Raw genomic sequence first — 12501 nt, forward strand, 5'->3', positions numbered from 1 at the left:
CCTCACCATGACCTCTGCTCGAGGCCCTATCAGTCCTGCAAGGATCCCAGCTGGATGGTCTCTTCTGGGGGAATCTTCAAATTCTCTAGGCCTAGGTGTCTCTGTCCCCGGACCTTCTGGCAGCTACTGGATCTCTTCCAACTAGTCCTCAGCTTTTCATACACTAAGGAGGAGTTCTCTTCCTTATGGCAGTTAGCAGCACTGTGCCCATCCTGACCACACTGGTAGCAAAAGAATTGTCCTCTCCCCATTCGGCGAGGTGGGACGGTGACTCTAGATACTGACTTCTCTATCATCACAATCTGAGGCTCCTTATTCCTGGAAATCTTAGCTCGGTCAATGATGCTTTGCAGCTCAGCTATCTGTTCTGTCAGGACCTGCATTTGTTGGGCAAGTTCCTCTGTGGTGCTCACCATCAGTACACTGGCCATTGGCGGTGGCGTCATGCTGACTGGTTCCAATGTTTGGGCTTCCCAACACTCGCTGGCTGCCTGCCTTTCTTCTTCTTCCCTGACCTCCTTTATCAGCTGGGAGTAACTTGGGGGATGTTCCTGCCGTTCTCTTAGTCGGAGATGAAGTAGGATTGGGTTCTGATACTGAGTCCCTCTTACAACCTGAGCCAGTCTGGTCTGATCCATCTGCTCATCAGTTACTGCTCCCCTCATGACAGCTCTCTGAAGTAGTCTCTCCAGCCTCTGTATATAGGCTGAAATTTTCTCACCCCTTTGCTGTTGGGAATTAATGAATTTACAGTAACTGTCTTCAGGGCCCTCTACGCTCCCAAAGGTATTATCAGGGGCCTCTAGGCAGTCCTTCACACTGACCTCAGGGTCAGTGAGCTTCAGGGTGCGAATTACACCTAATGCTGGGCCACTAAGGCTCTCTATTAGACATTGTCGCTTTTCTACATCGGGTACGGCCCACTCCCGTAGCATTTCAGTAGTGTGCTCTGACCAGAGTTCAAACTCCTCTTCCCCATCAAATAACCTTAACTTACGACAAGAGTTCGACGTAGCATAGGCCAATACAATCTTTTCCAATATATGCCCCAGTGCTTTTGCCCAATCATAGGCTGAGTCTGTCGCCCCTGAGCTAGAGGCTGCAGGACTGGGGCCCAACAAACCCGACATATTAGCCATTATACAAACAGTAGTTTCCTCAAAATATAAACACAATTATTTCCCAATACAGTGGAACTCTCAACAGGTGCTTGCGAGGGGTACTGACCCAGGGATCCCGGACAAGCCCCCAAAAATGTAACCCTTCTGCCCCTCTGAGTTGGCAGCAACAAGGGCCGGGTTCAGTATCCAGGGGTTCCGTTTCAGTAACACAATGCATAACCGGCTCAAGCCCCAACCCAGTGACCTGGGACACTCACATACCACACCCCCCGGGCTCCTCTAGGAGGCAATACTTCCCCTCTCGCAAGCACGGAGTCTGAGTGTAGCAAAATCTTTTTTAATAGAGGAAGGAATCAATGCGGCATCCCATTGGAGAAACACCACAAACGGGGTTATAACACAAACCATAAACAAAAACCCACCTCCAAGTACGTTTGGCACTGTCCTTTTTCCCCTTAGGGTTTTAAGTCCAATCACCCCAAAGTCCAACAACCCAAAAGTCTCTGGTCAATGCCACCCCAGAGTTCGAGAGTTTATCTGTAGAGGTCCCTCCCCCCAGCCTGGGTAGAAAGGGGCACCTTACGTGGTCCAGGGCCAACTGCCCTGCCTCTCCGTGGGTTCTGCTTCTGCCTTCTCCACGAACTGCTCCGCTTTTACCAGCTGCTCCACTCTGCTCCTCCAGCCGTCCTCAGAAACTGCTCCGCTCCACCAGCTGCTCTGCTCCATGAGCTGCTCTGCAAACTGCTCGGCTCCGCTCACTCTGTGGGCCGCTCCACCCGTCCCACAGCTACTCCGCTCTGCCAGCCACTCTGCTGCCACCAGCTGTCCCATGATCAGCTCCAGCCATCCCCGCAATTGCTCCACTCCACCAGCTGATCTGTTCCACAGTGTAACTTCAGGCTCCCCCACTAGTTAGCACAATACTCAGTGCTCTCAGCTCAGTTATTTCAGCTCTTTAATGATTTCAACTCTTAAAGATCTCAGCTCTTAGTAGGGGAACCCCAGTGCTAGTGCACTATTAGCCCAAAGTGAGTTCAGCTCAGTAACCTGTATTTAGATTCTTGAGGGAATAAAAGAAATCAACCCTGACATTCCACAGTGGGGAGAAGAGAGAGCAGAACTGGCGCTTCTGGCTCCACAGGGCAACTACACCACCACACACAGATATCCCCTCCCAGCCTCCCTCCCTCTATTCACTGGGTTTTGGAACCCATGTCCCTTGTCTAGCAAGTACCAGCCAACTGAGGGTGAGTCATTTGTCACCAAACAGTCCCACAGCTCGGCAGTTTGGGATAGGGTAGGCGTGCCTATGCAAATACACTCTCTGACATTCTTTCCACCAGATGTCAGAGTAGAGCTTATCCTGACTCTGCTTACACCTATAAGATCCGGTTTCACTTCCTGCACCAGTAGCTCTAGTTCCTCCATTTTGTTCCCTAGGCTCCTCGCATTAGTGTACAGACATCTTAATTTTTGCCGTTTGGCTTCACTCACATTCTGTACCCTGTTAGGCATGGACATTATAACACCAACATCACCTGTTAGTCTGTTATCTACACTACCCTTCCTCCTTATGCCAATTCTTCTGTCCATGGCTGTATCCCCTCTTCCTTTGTTTAATTCCCTCTCAAGGTTAAATTCCGGCATGGAGATCTCCCAAATATCTCCCAACCATCTCCTCCAAATTTCTAGTTTAAAGCTCTCTTAATCAGATAGGCGAGCCTCCATCCTAGAAGTCTATTTCCCTCCTTGCTCAGGTGAAGTCCATCCCGAGAGAACAGTTTTCTGTCCGTAAATGCTTCCCAATGGCCGTACATCCCAAAGCCCTCCTTATAGCACCACTGCCTGAGTCATCTGTTGATCGCCATAATCTTGTCACACCTTTGTCGCCCTTCTCTAGGAACCAGCAGAATCTCACTGAAGATCACCTGAGCCTCGATTTCCTTAAGCATCTTCCCCAGTCTGGCATAGTCTCCCTTGATACATTCCAGAGAGTATCTAGCCATATCATTCATTCCCACAAGAAGGACAATCGACGGATTCTTCCCCGCTCCCGCTAGTATCCTTTTCAGCCTCAGGTCCACATCCTGTATCTTAGCACCTGGCATACAGCACACTCTTCTGTTCTCCCGATCAGCTCTAGTCACAGGCCTGGGAAAAAGCCTCTTGGGGTAAAATCTCCTGCCCCACAGCAAAAGTGAGCACCTTGAGTGGGACCAGTCAGAGGCCCCACCACGGGGGCTGGCCCTGCCTTCCTACCATCTTGTGATGTTGGCCACAGAGCATCAGGAGCTGCCCCATGTGCTGGTGACTTTCAGTGGGTGTTTGGCAAGGCAAGGAGCAGGCTGGCTGGGTGTTTTTGTGCATGTTTGAAGGCCACACCTAGGCATGGTCCTGCCCTCCTCTCGCCCTGACCTCAGTTGCTCTTAAGCCTTCCCTTGGAGCTGTCAGCACCAGCTGCCTCTGCTCTAGGTGCCCAGAGGAGGAGAGGTGTGTGGGGTCACTTTTACAGACGCCCCTTCCCTGGTACTGCCATTGCTCAGCTGCACAGAGGAGTTTTAATCCCCAGTCCCTGCCTAGCAGCCCTATGGCACCATTCCTGAGGGCTACCTTGCCTCACTGTCTTCTTACCATATTGGGAAAGACAGCTCTCATCATTAAAGGTCAGGTGGACCAACTAGGGGCAGAAGCCCATTCTATGTTTTCCTACTGCAGAGCCCAAGATGAGTAACTTAGCTGGAATGCAAGCACTGCTGTGCTTTCAGAAAACAAGCCACCCCTGCACAAAGAGAGATGAAAGGGCCTGCCAAAGCCTGGGATTGAACCAGGGACCTTTAGATCGTCAGTATAACACTCCCCCAACTGAGCTACTTTGGCAGCTACATGATAGCATTTTGGCCTGTTGCTTCTCTGTCTGGGATGTTTTTGTCAGCAGTTGCACACAAAAAGGATAGGAAAACAAACAGCTGCTTCATACCCCCACCGGAGGAACTGGGCACCTTTAGCTGTGGTGAGTAAGAAGTGTCTATTGGCTGGCAGGGCCTGTCCCCCAGGAGCTGGAACAGCAGCTGCCGCCTCCCCCTCGGCTCCAGGCTGTGGGAAATGCTCATTGCTTGGCTGCATGGGCGGACGCTGCTCCATGCTCTGGAGAGCATCTGTATTGCTCTGTCAACCCCCCGTCTTCACTGTGCCAGTCTGGTAAGGTCCCAAGTTCCCCCTGTGGCCTGGCAGCTGAGAGTCTGTGCAGACATCAACCGCCTGCCAGCCCCAGAGCCAGCAGCAGCAGTGCCAGCCCCACCCCCCAGCACCACAGGGGAACTCAATGCACTTCCTGTGGGGAAATGGCTCCTTGGTGTCCAGCTGCTAGAGTGAAAGCCAGGAGAGAGCAGTGTCTGGTTCACCTTGTGGGAGAGAAGAGACCGGATGAGTGTGGATCTCCCTCAGTTTCCCCCGCAATGCTGGTCAGTTCTATTGTCACTGTGATAGTCAGCGTTTTCCTTCAGGGTTGGCCCTAGAGGGATCCGGGGTCTGTGACAAATCCCCCCTTTTCTCCCCAGACCCTGCCCCCACCCCTCCCCTCTCTTCCCTTTCCTTTCCTTTCCTTTCCTTCCCTTTCCCCAAGTCCCCACTCATCCCATCTCTTCCCATCCTGCATCATTCCTCTCCCACCTCAACCTCTTCCCGTCCCTGCTCCTCCCCCTCCACCCAGTGCCTCCTGAATCCCACTGATCACTGGCAGGTGAGAGGTGCTGAAGGGGAAGAAGAGGAGCTTGTCAGCAAGGCCTGTAGTGTAGGGGAGGAGCTGGCTGCCAATGGGTGCTGAGCACCTAGTTTTTCTCTGTTGGTTCAGCAGCCCCGCAGCTCCCATGGAGTCACTGACTCGACTCCTTTCACATGCTAGAGAGAGGAGCAGAACCAGGGCTATGGCTGATCTATGGGGCACAAGGTGAGTGGCAGAGGCTTCAGGTGCTGAGAGTTTGCCTGACCCCTCAGGGACACGGTGTGAGGTGGTGTCCCAGACATCTCTATGAAAGGAGCAGAACAGGATTTACTTGGGGTGGGGAGAGAATTGAAAGTGTTTCAGGGGGTTGTACAGAGGAATTGCCTGGGTTAGAGACTGGCTAAAACACAGGCTTTGCTGTGAATGGGATTCAAACCTGTACAGGGAAATCCTATTGGATTTCAATTCCAATGCCTTAACCACTCAGCCATCACAGCTGCAAACACAAAATTGCCTCAATGCCAGAGAAACTGGTAAAGAATCACAATGACCAGGTGTGAAGTCATCTGAACTACAGAATTCCCACCACAAATCTGGCTCCCAAAGCACAGGGGGGATTTGGAGTTTGTTCTCTTTGCTTAGCCATGTGCAGTCGCACAGAGAGCGCGTTTAAAAGTCTCCCCTCCCACAGAGCGGGAATGGGAAATGATTCTCAACTTGAAGCCTGATGTAGGGTGACCAGACATCCCCATTTTATCAGGACTGTCCCAATATTTGCTTGTTTGTCCCACGTCCCGACCAATGTTTGGTTGGGACACTGGACAAACAAATAATTTTGCCCTCTGCTCCAACACACAAGCAGAGTCCGGAGGGACACTTGCTCCCCGCATCCCGACTCCTCCCCCTCTGTCCCCCATTGGATCCCTCTCCAAATCCCGGCCCTGGCCCTGCCCCCATCCCCACCCCCTCACTGCCCCATTGGATCCCTCCCCAAATCCTCGCCCTGGCCCCACCTCTTCCTCAAGCACGCATCATTCCTCCTCCCTCCCAGGTGTGCACACGGGCCATGGCCATGGCCAGGAGAGCAGTGCAGAAGCTGCTCCAGCCCTGTAGCCTGCTGGGCAGTGCAGCGGGACTGGGGGCAGCGTGGAGCAGGCAGGACCCAGGTGGGTGGGGGTCAGAGACACACGTGGGGCAGACACATTCCTGCCGGGAGGGGCTGACCCTGGTTGCCTGGTTCGTCCCTTGCCCGGGAGCTGCAGAAGGGACCTGGAGCACGGCTCGGCTGCAGAGCTCTGAGTCCAGGTTGGGCCCAGGAGCGAGGGGATGGAGGAGCTGGGGGTGTAGCGGGGGTTGGAGTCGAAAGCTGGTTGGAGATGGGGCTGTGCCACTGCCGCTTGGCAGCAGGGGGGCTCTCCGGTTTTTTTTTTGCTCCACCCCCCGCGTCCTGATATTTCATCTTTGACATCTGGTCACCCTAACCTGATGTGAATGAGGATGTCTGGACCAAGGGACCAGGGACTGACCTTTGCTAGAGAAACCACTGTCTAGTTTTAGCCAATAAGGAAAAGTCAGCAAATAAGAACAACCTCAGGTATCAGTAACTGCTACAGGTTGCAAATTCCTACATGTAGCAGTTTCTGCCTCTACACCTGCACAGCTCTGCTCCCCGGCTCTTCTCAGGTTCCTGCTCTCTTCTCAGCTCTGCCCCACTCTGGCCCAGGCAATTCCAGCTCACATGGAGGATGGGACCCCCTGGCCTGGTGACTCACTCATTACACTGCCTGGCCTGTCAGTGTAGCTAACTTGGAGCTTTGGCCTCTCGCCATTGTCCCTGGGGACTGTCAGTCTCAGGGTCCTGATTTCCCATTGATCCTTCCCTCTTCTATTGGTGCTGGGAACTAGTCAACCAACCCACCTGCCCACCCACACTAAGTTTAATAAAGGGTCAAGAGTCCCCTTACACAAGCCAACCCCATGAGGGTCACTGATGTGCAGAAACAGCAGCCTAAGCTGGTCCCATGGTGTAATGGGCAGCACTCAGAACTCGGACTCCTGTAATCTGAGTTCAAATCTCAGTAGCACCTTGTGTTGGTTTGTGGTCAAGCCCTAGAGCTCACAGTGCTCAACTTCCCTCTCTCCAGCTGTGTAAGAGCCAATCTTTCCCCTCCTGCTGGGTGACTCACACCTCCTAGAGCCAGGTCTTTGGCTGGGATGGCCACAATGGGCTAGGGCTCTAGAACTTGCTACCCTGATAGTTGGGTTTCTTGCTGCTTCACCTGATGTCCACAAGCTTGGCCCTTGTGTTTCCTACCACACTTTTCCCCTGGCCCACATGGCGCTTGAAGAAAGGAGTGGCAGGGCTGGGATTAATAGTCAGGCCTTGGCAGGAGGGAGGAAAAGTCCCAGGCTGGAGCCCCACACACCTTCCCTCCTCTGGGCACCTAGAGCAGAGGCAGCCCAGCTCTGTCCACTGCATACATCAGCAGAGTAGGTGAGTTCATGTAAATACAATCTGGTCCCAAAGCCTCCCCCCATCCCTGGTCATCAGTAGCTGTCAGGGAAGAGCTCATTCACACCTCACTTACAAATCATCATTTGAAATTCTAAGGTTGGCCAACACTGCCGAAGCCACTGCACTGACATTGTCAGCAAACACAACAGCTGGGTGAGGAAACCAGGCTTGTGTCCAGACTTTCCAAATCTATTTTACTTTCTCAGGTACAAGCAGTTTTCATACGTTGTATCTGCTTTTAAAGTGTGTGTTAACGTTTCAATTTCCAATCAAATTTGCAAGCAATGACAACATTGGCAGCGCTGCATGTAACTACCTGACCACTGGGGAGGGGGAGTGTTGAAGAAATTCAAGGAAGGGGGTGCACAGCTCCCTGGCTGGGGGGCATATAGGGAATGCCCAGTTTCACTGAATTGAGTCTCCTATTGCAGCACCTCAGTAGGTTACATCAGAGAGGAGCTGCAGTGTGTACGCAGTGAGATGCCTGTGCCTTTAAGAGCCCAGCCCTGGGAAGCCCATGCTGAGAGGTGCTGCCGGTGAGAGGGGAAATAAAAAAGCCCTCTGGTCCCCTCGCTCATGGTTGCAAAAACTGGAGTCTTATCCCCCCGGAATAACTGTTACCCCTCTGCCCCTACCTGTGCTGGGGTTTAACCCTCTGGCAGCACCTCCCCCTGGGCTTAACTCGGGCTCCTTCCCCCCTCCCTGACTTTGCCCTTCAGCCCCCTCCTAACTCTGCCTCCAGCTGCTTGACCCGCCGACCAGTCATTTTCCACCCCCTGCTCAGACCCTGGCCAAACTTTCCTCTGATTTCTCCTCTTTAGCCCCTTTTTAATCCCTGTAACAAGTAGGGAGTGCTGGGTCCCATTCTCGGGGGGCAGGGGCTGGGTGCCTAGCCCGTGCCTGCCCAGTGCTCAAAGCGCCCCATGATCTTGCGGATGTTTGCCGAGTGCTGCAGGGTCACCTGCAGGGAGAGAGAAAGATGCGGTTAGGAGGTGATACAGCCAAGAATGCTTCACCCAACACTGAGATGCAGCCACCTCTGGGGTGAGTTACACAAGTCAGCAAATGACTTTGGAACAAGAAACGCACTGAAAGGACTGAGGCTGCAGCAGGAGATGGAGAAAACCAGAAAAAGTAGGAGTCCTGGATCCCAGCCCTGCCCCTCCCTCACTCTACCCTCTAACCCCCACTCCCCTCCCACATTGGAGGGGAGAACCCAGGAGTCCTGGTCCCCAGCCTTGTCTACCCCCATATTTCGATATGGCTCCATCCAACAGCTGCACCCTCAATTACCGGGCAGTGCCATGGGGCACACCGGGGCCTGCCTGTTTGCACAGGACGAGCGATGACAGTGCCCCAGGGAAGGGAGAGATGATGCTAAGGGAGAAGCAGGCAGCAGACAGCTCCCATGACAGAGAAAGAAATGCTAGGGGGTGCAGTGCTGCAAGGAGTGAGGAGGTTGGCAGGGAATGGGAGGATGTTCCGTCACAGCAGGTGCGTCTGTCTCCCTCCCAATTCCTCCCCAGCCCTACCCCAGCCCAGGCTAATCCCAACCCAGCTACCAGGGTTAAATTTGGCCTGGATTCCCCAGCTGCTGGGGGAGGAGTGTGGGGCTGGGGAGCATGAGCATCTACTCCCCCTTCCCCAGACATACTTGCATAGGTACTGACCAAAGGAGCCTGCAGCACTGCTGCCTAGAGGAAACTGAGGCACCAGCCAGTGACAGACACATCATGGCTCTCCTCATCCTGATCCTCTTTTCCATATACAACCTGGCCAGGGGAGGGGGGGTAAACTTAGGGTAGTTGCATAGTTAACCTGTGGAACTCCTTGCAAGGGGATGTTGTGAAGGCCAAGGCTATAACAGGGTTCAGAAAAGAACTACATAAGTTTATGGTGGATAGATCCATCAAGGGCTATTAGCCAGAGTAGGGAGGGATGGTGCCTGTAGCCTCTGTTTGCCAGAAGCTGGGAATGGGCAACAGGGGATGGATCACTTGATGATTCCCTGCTCTGTTCATTCCCTCTGGGGCACCTGGCACTGGCCACTGTCAGAAGACAGGAGGATACTGGGCTAGATGGACTTTGCGTCTGAACCAGTCTGGCCGTTCTTATGTCTCCCTTGGAGCAGCAGTGTCACCCAGTGGTCAATCAGGGTAACACACAGAGTATGTATCCCTTGGAGCAGCAGTGACACCTCGTGGTGATTCAGGGTAATGCACAGAAGGTGTTTCCCTTGATACAGCTGTGACACCTAGTGGTCAGGTGGCATAATGCACAGCATGTGTCTGCCCTCTACGAGCAGTGACACCCACGGACCAGTCACCGTAATGCACAGAGTGTATTTCCTACCAGGCTGGGTAATGCACAGAGCATGTTTCCCATGGAGCAGCTGTGACACCCAGTGACCAGCAGGGGTGGCATTAGACTCTTTTCGTTTGGTGGGGGACTGAGGTGGGCTAGACAAAAAAAATTGAGAGGCTATGCCCCCCATCACCTGGCCCCATCCTTCAAGAGGGCCATGCCTCTGCTCCTTCTCACTTAAAGGCAAGGCTCATCTCCTCTATCCCCTGGCCAGGGTTTACAGCAATACAACCTTTATTAAAATAGTAAACAGGGTTTACTCTAAATAATCTAAATCTTTCCAAATTTTAATAGTAAATCCAAAGTTCTCTTAAAGATCCCATTAATAATCAAAACCTAAATGAAAAATTGAAACAAAAAACAATGCTTAATTTAAAACCCAAACATTAAGAAAAATTTTGTTTTTAAAAATATAAACTAACAAATGCTGTAAATTAATAATTTCATCATTTTATCAAAAAGGTGTTGTCATGGTATAATTCCCCACTCTGAACCTTAGCGTCCAAAAGATGGGGTACCAGCATGAATTCCTCTAAGCTCAATTACCAGCTTAGTACTTGTAGTGCTGCCACCAACCAGGAATTCCAGTGCCTGGTACAGTCTGGTCCCCGCAAAACCTTGCCCGGGGACCCCCAAGACCCAGACCCTCTGGATCTTAACACAAGGAAAGTAAACCCTTTCCCCTACCGTTGCCTCTCCCAGGCTTCCCCTGCCTGGGTTACCCTGGAAGATTGCTGTGATTCAAACTCCTTGAATCTTGAAACAGAGAGGAAAATTCACCTTCCCCCCTCCTTCTCTCTCCCCCTCCCAGACTCTCCCTGAGAGAGAAAGTAATCCTAACCCAGAGAGAAATTAACCTTTCTCTCCCCCTTCCCCCCTTTCTCCCCACCAATTCCCTGGTGGATCCAGACCCTATCCCCTGGGGTCTCACAGCAGAATAAAAAACAATCAGGTTCTTAAACAAGAAAAGCTTTTAATTAAAGAAAGAAAAACAGTAAAAATTATCTTTGTAAATTTAAGATGGAATATGTTACAGCGTCTTTCAGCTATAAACACTGAGAATACCCTCCCAACCTATGTATACAAGTATAAATTAAAATCCTTTCAGCAAAATACAAATTTGAACTCCTTCCAGCCAAATACACATTTGCAAATAAAGAAAACAAACATAAGCCTAACTCACCTTATCTACCTAGTACTTAGTATTCTCAGCACATAAGAGCCTGTATCAGGGAGATTGGAGAGAAACTTGGTTGCACCTCTTGTCACTCTCAGAACCCAGAGAGAACAGCAACCAAACACTAACAGCACACACAAAAACTTCCCTCGCTCAAGATTTGAAAGTATCCTGTCCCCTGATTGGTCCTCTGGTCAGGTGACAGCCAGGTTCACTGATCCTGTTAACCCTTTACAGGCAAAAGAGACATGAAGTACTCCTGTTTTATTAAGCCTTAACTATCTATGACAGGTGTGTTACAGCAGAATGATAAAATAACATAAAATAAATAAGCCTGACCACTAAAACCTTATATAAAGGAATAGAATCCTTGAACACTGGCCAAATTTGTATAAAATATGCAGAACTATGTCAAAACTGGTGTTGCAGGTCAGCCATTCGAATCCAGCAAATGTCAATTAAAAGCTCCAGTCCAACTAAAAAAAACAAAATAACCCAATAAACCAAAATGGTCACAGCCTGAAAAAAACCTACACAGAAACAAAATTAAATCTGTGCCATCAATGGAATAAATGATGTAAATTTCTAATTCTAACTTCTTGTTTCTCCCAGGAGGAAAGTGTTTTGCACCCCAGTAGCCAGGCTGTCACTGCAGCTTTCCTTTCACTAAATAAGATTTTTACCAAATATAAATTGCCCTCCAATTTCTCTAAGAGAAATTGAAATTGTGTCTTTGCGCTAGTATCCCAAGTGTGCAAGTCCATCCCCTCAGAGCAGCCCCACACCCTGAGGCCAGGGGAGAATCCCAACTGTTTTGTGCATTTGTAACCCTGGAGCCTGAAGCTGATGAGAGAAAAGGAAAGTGAGCCATCTTGGAGCTTCCCGATACCACCTGCGGGGAGCACAGGGATTTGACTGAGTGACATCCTGGCTAATTTTCACCTTGTTCTCTGCCAGTAGGCTCCACTGGAGAGCTCGGAAGTGACTTGAGCATGGCAGTACCTTATTTACGTATTAAAAGCCAACATTTTGGGGCCATTGGGGTGCTATGTGAGTACTTTTGGGATTGGGACCCACATGAGAAGGTATGTGGACAAACTGGAGAGAGTCCAGCAGAGGGCAATAAAGATGATTAGGGAACTGGGGCACATGACTTACGAGAACCTACAGGCCATATCCTGTATGTAAGCTAAGGCAAAGTGAGCATATCTATATTGTGACCTTTTACTCAGAAAGGAAAATTGACCTTTATCTTGTTACTTAAATAGATAAGTACCCATGCCTGTCTAAGACCTTTACCTAGACCAATTGACAATGCAGAATGGCATAGGGATTTTTTTCATTGTTGTACCCACAGACTTAACAGGTACACTACAAGGGAACTTTTGTACATATGTACATGTCATCAACACACACAAACATACTAGCCTATGAAGTAAGCATACCCTAATATTTTGTGAGTGAGGAATGAAATTTGGGCATAGGAGGAAGGATTTCCGGTGCTTGTGCCCTATGAAAGAGGTAACCCACCTCACTAGAGCACTTTGCTCTATCATTCTGACTTACTTCCTCCACTCTCTCTCTCTCTATGTACTGTCAGTAG

The 12501-nt window shown here is 50.7% G+C and overlaps 1 protein-coding gene and 1 non-coding gene across 7 annotated transcripts in view; both read right to left on the reverse strand.

Moving 5' to 3' along the window:
* Nucleotides 1-12501, reverse strand: part of LOC127033611 (zinc finger protein 420-like) — a 496719-nt gene that overhangs the window by 382122 nt on the left and 102096 nt on the right. The gene's annotated exons all lie outside the window — the stretch shown is intronic.
* TRNAV-GAC (transfer RNA valine (anticodon GAC)) lies at nucleotides 3926-3998 on the reverse strand. Its single transcript has one exon. It is a non-coding gene; the product is annotated as a tRNA-Val (tRNA).

This window comes from Gopherus flavomarginatus, chromosome 13 (genome assembly GCF_025201925.1).
Source record: "Gopherus flavomarginatus isolate rGopFla2 chromosome 13, rGopFla2.mat.asm, whole genome shotgun sequence".
In the NCBI taxonomy this organism is placed as follows: Eukaryota; Metazoa; Chordata; order Testudines; family Testudinidae; genus Gopherus; species Gopherus flavomarginatus.